An 8,816-nucleotide genomic window follows, 5' to 3' on the forward strand; every position below is an offset into this window, starting at 1 on the left:
AATTCTGGAACATTTTACCTGAGTGCTTTTCAAGGGTTTGTCATCCATTCATCTACTCAAAGCAGCAAAGCTTGGCTTTATCAGCCATTAGTTCAAGTTCTCATTGTACCTGAAAGCAAGGACATGGGGTTCAAAGATAGCGTTCTTCTTTGAAGCAATCACTTCCCCATCTTCCCCCTTCGATAGGCCAAATTAGGACAATGTTTATGTCACAATGAGTGTGGGCTGTTTTGTGTTGTTTCACATTCACTTCATAAACATGGGATCAAATGCCAAACACAGGCTCACCTCTCACATGCCCAGCATGGGCTCCTAGGTTGATGAGAGACATGGATTGGGTGAAGCTGTAATTTAAGACGCTTTGAAAATTCTGAACCTTTGGAGACATGCCTTTAGCAATGACTATGGATTCGGGCATGGGGTGACTTACACTGTGACTCTACTTGCCCTTGTGTTTCTGGGACAGATCCCCCACATTAACCACTAGGGAGGGAATGTTTCAGTGTCCTCTTTTTCCCCTCTAAGGTCCAAGCCAGGGTTCATGGCAATGGGCACTCATGGCACCGTGGAAAGAAATCACCTACTGCCTGGAGCCTGAGGGTCCCCTTGCAAAAGGCAGAGGGAGCTAAAAAGCTGCAGGTGTTGCCCCTGGAGAGTTCACCCCTTCCCCTCCCTCCATGCTCTGCAGTAAATCAACAAGAACCTCCTGCCGAGGCTTCTATGCTGCAGTTAAATAATGCGACCATTCAACTGGCACCAAGGGACTGGGGCCGGGGGAGTGTCTAAAGTTGCCAGCCTTCTGGACTTCCAAGAAATAATGAAGGCAGGCTTTTCCCATCTCACCTTATCTCAGGAAATGCAAGGAAGAGTTCCAAGCAATTGAACCTTTGCGGAAAGTAACTTCTTTTTAGCATTAGAGCTAGCAGCAATTTGTTGGCTGTACTTATATTTTAGTCATATTTTCCTAATAGTGTGTGTAGGGTCATCTTGAAACAACAGGAAAGTCATCCACGCAGAGCTAACAGCTAGAACAGGGCTGTGTCACACAGTAGACGTGCGTAAAGCTTGTTGGATTGAATTCAGTCATCACTGTGGGACCTGTAGGTTGTTCTAGGACAAACCGAATCTTTGTAGGTCCACTGGGAGGACAGAATAAATTCCATTTTTTCAGTGGACCTGGCCTTCTAAAGGATTCTCAGGGACCTACTCTGTGGGTGACAGCCCTGGTGGCTGGTACAAGGTTCACAATGGTAAGAAATTATTCAGATTGTGAAAGGCAACAAGATGACTGTGCACCCTTTCCAAGCCCTGATGGAGGATTGTCTTCACAAGGCAGCCTCTGGGCCAGCTGGGTCTCGGAAGATGTTAGTTCGAGCGGCTCACCATGTGCTGTGGGTTAGGGCCCAGCCTCTGGAGTTAGAGGTTATGTCTATTTGTTCCTGTAGGACACTAAAACACTTCGTCTCTAACTATGCCATCTTATTCCAGCATTCTTTTTTCCTACTAAGTACACGTGTGTGTATGTTACGTACACCCATGTGTGCATAATAGTCCTCATCTCCGCCTTTAACTTGCTTTCTCATCCTGCTCCTTAATGAGTTCAATACATTTTTTGACACATGCTTGCTTTATATTAACATCAGAATCATGTTTTTAACTTTTGGAAAGTTACACTTTGACAAGTGAGGGTCCTTATATCCTCGGCAGGATTTGGGAAATCCAAAATAGTTATACTAATGGCTTCAAAGGTTCATATTAAATGCTAGTGGAGTGGATGTCATGGTGCGCCACCCAGATGGACTTCCCTTTTAGGACTGAGGTGTTCATGCTTCCAGGTGTCTCCTTCCAGATGCTGGAGGTACAGCCCCTGAAGCCTGTTGGTGGACTTCCTGTCTGGGAATTGCCCTTGGCTGAAGGAGGTTGCCTCGCCAAGGTTAAACCTCCTCCTGGGGCAGCCTGTATCTGATGACTGGATCAGTTCAGTGTACAAAGCCCCTTGCCTGGAAGTAGGACAACTCTGAGCCATCCCAGCTTCAGAGCTCCCCATGGGGTCACCTGAGGGCTCTGCAGAGACTGCATTGCAGTCTAAATTGTCCCTCCTGCTTCCTTCACGCCTTCCCACGCCAGCCACTCTGCATACATGCCCCGCATGCCAATTGGTCTGAAAGTTTCCCAAAGAACCCATCCTGAGCCAGCTGGGCGTTGTGCTAAGTAAGGCTTTTCATGTGCTATATCTCCTAACCTTCCAGACAACATTCCGAGATAGGGATGGTTGTTACCATGCTCTTTTCACCATGAGGGACCCGAGACTCAGGCTAAGCCACTGGTCCGAGGTCACATGCAACCAGGAAGTACAGAGCTGGGCTTCTAACCCCAAGGTGTGCTTTGGAGCCTGCACTTGGCCTAGCTCACCACAGCCCAAGGTGCCTGCCCAGACAAATCAGACAGACCCAGCCCCTAGAGGCTCTTGCTAGTCTACACACCTTCTAGCTATATTTGCAAGTTTTCCAATCAATCTTCTCAACCAGCTTCCCTCACCAGAAATTGTTGCTGACTTTGAAAATCCTTGAGAATCTTCTGCTGAGGGCATTTCATCCATCTTTGTATCGCTCATGCAAGCAGAATATGTGCACCTTCCACCTGGGAGCACAGTTGCTATGAGATTTTTTTCCCACTCATCCAGAAGGCAACCCATTTCATAACTGCTCATTTATGAAGCAACTACAAATGAATATCTACTCCATGCTAAGCATTTTGCTAGGGATGGGGATGGAGCAGAGAACAAGACTAGAAAGTGTCCCCATCCTCCTGGAGCTTATAGTCTAGCAGTGAAGAGAGACAGTAGACAATTTTAAAAGTCATTATTTGTAATTGTGATGGGTGTGAAGGTCAAGCTCGGCTGTTACACATTTTCTTTTTCTTTTATTCTTTTTTTTTTTTTTTTTTTTTGAGATTGGAGTTTGCTGCTGTTGGCCCAGGCTGGAGTGCAGTGGCACAATCTCAGCTCACTGCACCCTCTGCCCCTCTGCCCCCAAGGTTCAAGCAATTCTCCAGCCTCAGCCTCCCGAGTAGCTGGGACTACAGGCGTGTGCCACCACATCCAGCTAATTTTTGTATTTTTAGTAGAGACAGGTTTCACCATGTTGGCCAGGCTGGTCTCGAACTCCTGATCTCAGGTGATCCACCTGCCTTGGCCTCCCAAACTGCTGGGATTACAGGCGTGAGTCACCACCCCCAGCCCACATTTTCATATCATTACAGTTTGTGATGACACATTGATTTGTGGGATTCTTTGATTAAGGTCTATCTCCCTCACTGTAAGTGTTATGACAGCAAGACTGCCATATTCCTACCACCCAACACAGATATTCAGTAAAGATTTGTGAATGAATAAATACAGTTGTTACTGAGAAACTCTATGAATTAAAATTATGGCCTCTGCCAGGCACAGTGGCTCACACCTGTAATCACAGGACTTTGGGAAGCCAAGGCAGGTGGATCACTTAAACCCAGGAGTTCAAGACCAGCCTAGGCAGCATAGTTGGACCTTCTCTCTACAAAAATTAAAATAACAGCCAGGCATGATGGTGCCTACAGTCCCAGATACTTGGGAAGCTAAGGCAGGAAGTTAGTTGAAGGCTGCAGTGAGCTGCGATGGTGCCAATGTACTCCAGCCTGGGTAACAGAGGCCTTATCTCTAATAAATTAGTAAAAATATAATATACTAAAATTGTGACCTTGGATCTGCATGTCTTTCTGCCAGACTCACACTCTATCACAAGATAAAGGTCCCAGGGACCCTATTTTTTCATATTTGCTATTGAATCCCCAGCACTGAGAACAGCACCTGCCACACAGTGGACACACAATAAATCTTTGTGGAATGAATGATTTCTCTATTGAGAATAAATATACCAGTTTGAGTGATCCCAGTACATATAGCAGAAAGCGGTTTCAATATTAAGGGTACTTATCACACATAATATATAACAAGCTCCAAAGGCAGCTCAATGGCATCGGGATTCTAAGGCAGCATCTCTTTGAGTGTCTTGGCTCTGAAGAAGGTCGCTGCAGCACCAGCATCCCAACTGCACACCGTCATGGTCAAAGGCAAGAAGTCAGTGGCAGGCTGCTCCTTGTTACTGCTCCTTCCTTTAGCCAGGGAAGAAACCCTCTCCCAGAAGCCCCCCGCAGCAGATTTCTACTTCTCATTGGCCAGTACTAGGTCTTCCACCTACCCCTCAGCTCATCACCTGCGAAAGGGAGGGAGATTATCCCATTTTATTAGTTGAGGTAATGCTTGCTTCTGTAACAACCACAGCACACTCAAAATGCAGAATGGCTCAAATACAAGCTTTTTTCTTCCTTATGTGAAGTCCCAAACAGATGTGCCTGATTATGACACTCCTCTGAGTCGTAAGTCAGTCAAGCTCTCTCCATCTTGTAGCCCCTCATCTTCCCATCGTATCATGTTTTTCTGCATCAAGCCAACAGAACAGGGAAAGAGTATGGAGAAGACAGATGACATCCTAACCACCCGGGCCGCTAAGGGACATGTACTACTTCCTCTCACATTCCGTTAGTACAACTAGTCATGTGGCCCTACTTAGATGCAAGGGATGCTGGGAAGTATATTCCCTGGCTAGTTTGCTTCTTACCAGAGATATTGCTATTCTTTGGAGGAGAGAACACACATAATTTTGTGGATAGTTGGTTGTCTCTGCCATGCCATGATTGACTTAGACCAGAGCTATTCAGTAGGAGTATCGTGTGAGTCGCTTGTGTCATTTTTCCATTTTCTAGTAAGGGGCCTGGGGAGGGAAGGGTGGTAAATGTTTTGAATATATTACTGTAAAATCTACCACAGGGTCCATTATGTTCTCTTTCCCCACCAGTCCAAGGCAGAGTGGGAACTGGAGTGAAAAGTTAAGATGAGACTGTGGGGTACCTAATAAATATGGGGTTGAACAAAATAAATTCGTCAGGCAATGAAGTTTTGGAGAGATGAATGACTTTTGAATTGGTTTTGGGTTGTGCGTGGACACAAAAGAGACCATTTATGGTAGGAAGGGATTTGGGGATAGAGTTTCTACAGTGTGAAGGTGCTGGACTTTTTTTATTTTCTTTTCTTTCTCCTTCCTTCCCTTCCTTCCTTCTTTCCTTCTTTCCTTCTTTCCTTCCTTCCTTCCTTCCTCTTCTCCTCTCCTCTCCTCTCTTCCTTTTCTTTTCTTTTCTTTTCTTTTCTTTTTTTTCTGAGACAGAGCCTCAATCTGTCGCCCATGCTGGAGTGCAGTGGCATAATCTCAGCTCACTGTAACCTCACCCTCCCAGGTTCAAGCTATTCTCCTGCCTCAGCCTCCAGAGTAGCTAGGATTACAGACGTGCGCCACCACACTCAGCTAATTTTTGTATTTTTAGTACAGACAGGGTTTCACCGTGTTGGCCAGGCTGCTCTTATTTGTTTATTTCTTTGAGACAGGGTCTTGCTCTGTTGCCCAGGCTAGAGTGCAGTGGTGCAATCTCAGATCACTACAAGTTCTGCCTCCCAGGCTCAGGTGATTCTCCCATCTCAGCCTCCCAAGTAGCTGGGACAACAGGTTCCTACACCATGCCTGGCTAATTTGTGTGTGTGTGTGTGTGTGTGTGTGTGTGTGTGTGTTTTGTAGAGATGGTGTTTTGCCATGTTGTGCGGCCTGGTGTCAAACTCCTCCTTTTTGCCTTGCATTAATGTAGGTAGACTATCTCAAAAATGGTTTTCAAAATAACTGCTGAGTTATAAGACATTGTTTTAAAACCACAAATATTATATGACTTTCAGAATCAGGGTCAAGCCACTACACATATTACATTACAAAAGAGTTCATCAGAAATAATTTATAGGACCAGAGGACTGACTGGTAGCAATTACCAAATTTCATTTAGGAATTTGTCCTCCATCTCAGTAGGAAAACAGCCATACAGGCAGTGACTAGAATGAGCAAAAAGAAACCTGCAGCATAAGCCTGTCTAAAAACATTTTCATCCAAACAATATAAATCATTTCTGTCTGCATTCTGCTGTTGACAAAGCCATTTAAAAAGCAAAGGTAAAGAAAGGACAGTGTCCACAAAAAAATGCCTATATCATGGGATGGAAGACAAGGAGGAGGGAACAGGGCCAGCTAAGCATTATACGTTAAATTTCATTAACTGCATTAAGCCACAAAACCAAAGTCAGATCGTTAGGGCAAGGGAAAATGCACCTGGTTCTGCCAGTCCTGGGTTCTAACCGCTAATGGAGATACTGAAGTGATACCATCACCATACAAACTAGGGGCAATCTGGACAACAGTGTTTTCAAGGGTTGAGAAAGCTATTTGTCCTACTACTTCACAATTTTCTTTTTCTCACATCAGCATTTAAAAAAGAAAGCCACACAGAAGGGTGGCGTGAGAACGTGCCAAGGCAGCTGATAGGTCTCCCCAGAAGCTGATGCTCTCCAAAAAATGACGATGGCACTATGTACTTTGTCTAAGTCTGCATTGCAGCCTGAATTGCTCCTTTAAAAACTGTTCACATTTTTCTCAGGTTTAAGGATTTTAAAACTACCCTGAATTACAGCAAACCTCTATGTCCATGTTCTGGTTTGCAGGGAGTACAAGTGATGCAGCAGTGGTTTTCAAGTTTGAGGGTGCCTCAGAGTCACCTGGAGACTTGCTGAAATGTAGTTTGCTGTGCCCCACTCCTAGAGTTTCTCCCTTCCTTCCTTCCTTCCTTCCTTCCTCCCTCCCTCCCTCCCTCCCTCTCTCTCTTTCTTTCCTTCTTTCTTTCTTTTTTTTTTTTTGGAGTCTCGCTCTGTTGCCCAGGCTGGAGTATAGTGGTGTGATCTCAGCTCACTGCGACCTCTGCCCCACTAGGTTCAAGCAATTCTCCTGCCTTAGCCTCCCAAGTAGCCAGGATTACAGGTGTGCACCACCATGCCCAGCTAATTTTTGTGTTTGTCATAGAGACAGGGTTTCCCCATGTTGGCCAGGCTGGTCTTGAACTCCTGACCTTAGAAGATCCGCCCACCTCAGCCTTCCAAAGTGCTGGGATTCCAGTGAGCCACCGCGCCCGGCCCTAGAGTTTGATTTGGCGGCTTGAAGCAGCAGCTTCACTGTGTAGCGTATGGTTCCACCCTTGCTTGTTTCCTTCTGATATGACAGTGGTAAGGTCTCCGGCAGGGGCTATTCCTTCCGTCTGGATCCCAGACAGAAGAGTCAAAGTTGCCCCACGATGGATGTGAAATGTAAGTGAGAAATAAACATGTGCTGTTCTAAGCCACTGAGGTTTGGGGATTGTTATTGTAACATAGCTTATTCTTACCAATACAGACTACTTGTTTGAAGCAGAGTTGGCATTCTGCAGCAGATTTGGCTTCACATGAAACCCGAAGGGAAGGGAAGGGGAGGGGAGGGGAGGGGAGGGAGATGATACTCCATTTCTCTTAGGCTTGCTCTGCGTACATGTGCATGTATGCTATTCATATAGACACCAAGGACTATGTGCAAACTGTTTAACCTCTCTTTCCACACGAGTAGACAGCATATAAGGCCGAGGACCATCTACTTGTGCTGTCTGTTGACAATGGTGAGTCTGGAAAAAGACCACCTTGTTCAAAGAGGAGTCAAAAGAAATATATATATATACACACACACACATATATATATACATACACAAATATATATACACATACATATATATCTGTGTGCATATATGTATACGTATGTATATACGTGCGTGTATATTTTTTATTTATAAATATAAGTTTGTGTGTATGTATATTTATATTTATATATAATGAAGACACAGAAACCATGGGAATGGAAGAGAAAAAAGAGCACATTTCTAGCACATTTCTTTTTTTATTTTTTTTGAGACGTAGCGTGGCTCTGTCACTTAGGCTGGAGTGCAGTGGTGCAATCTTGGCTGACTGCAACCTCCGCCTCCCAGGTTCAAGCGATTCTCCTGCCTCAGCCTCTTGAGTAGCTGGGACTACAGACATGTGCCACCACGCCCGGCTAATTTTTGTACTTTTAGTAGAGATGGGGGTTTCCCTATGTTGGCCAGGGTAGTCTCGAACTCCTGACTTCAAGTGATCTGCCCGCCTTGACCTCCCAAAGTGCTGGGATTACAGGCATGAGCCACCGCACCTGTCCCAAAGGAGCATACTTTTGAAAAGGATTATCTGCAGAATCTGAAAGAAAAATTTCACAACCAGTTTAGCATCCTTTTGAAATATGATACGCTTTCTATAAAATCAGAACAGAAATTCGTAAGGAAATGAAAGGGTGAGACAGAGATTACTAGAGTAACAAGAGAGAACCGGGCGGGGGAGAATACAAAGAAACAAAAATCTCAATAATGAAGTTTGAGTCAAAATAGAGACAGAAATAATGCTTTAGAAAGTCATATCAGTATCAATAAAGCAAACTTGAGGTCTACTGGAAATGCTGGAAATGGATGAAAGATGAAAATGATAAAACAGGCCAGTGCGGTGGCTCATACCTGTAATCCCAACACTTTGGGAGGTCAATATGGGTAGATCACTTGAGGTCACGAGTTCGAGACCAGCCTGGCCAAAATAGTGAAAGCTCATTTCCACTAAAAATACAGAAAGTAGCCGGGCATGGTGGCAGGGGCCTGTAGTCCCAGCTACTCAGGTGGCTGAGGCAGGAGAATTGCTTGAACTTGGGAGGCGGAGGTTGCAGTGAGCCACGATCACACCATTGCACTCCAGCCTGGGTGACAAGAGAGAGATTCCATCTCAAATAATAATAATAATAATAATAATAATAA

This window comes from Rhinopithecus bieti, unplaced genomic scaffold (assembly GCF_001698545.2).
Source record: "Rhinopithecus bieti isolate Rb0 unplaced genomic scaffold, ASM169854v2 scaffold_15131, whole genome shotgun sequence".
Classification (NCBI taxonomy): domain Eukaryota; kingdom Metazoa; phylum Chordata; class Mammalia; order Primates; family Cercopithecidae; genus Rhinopithecus; species Rhinopithecus bieti.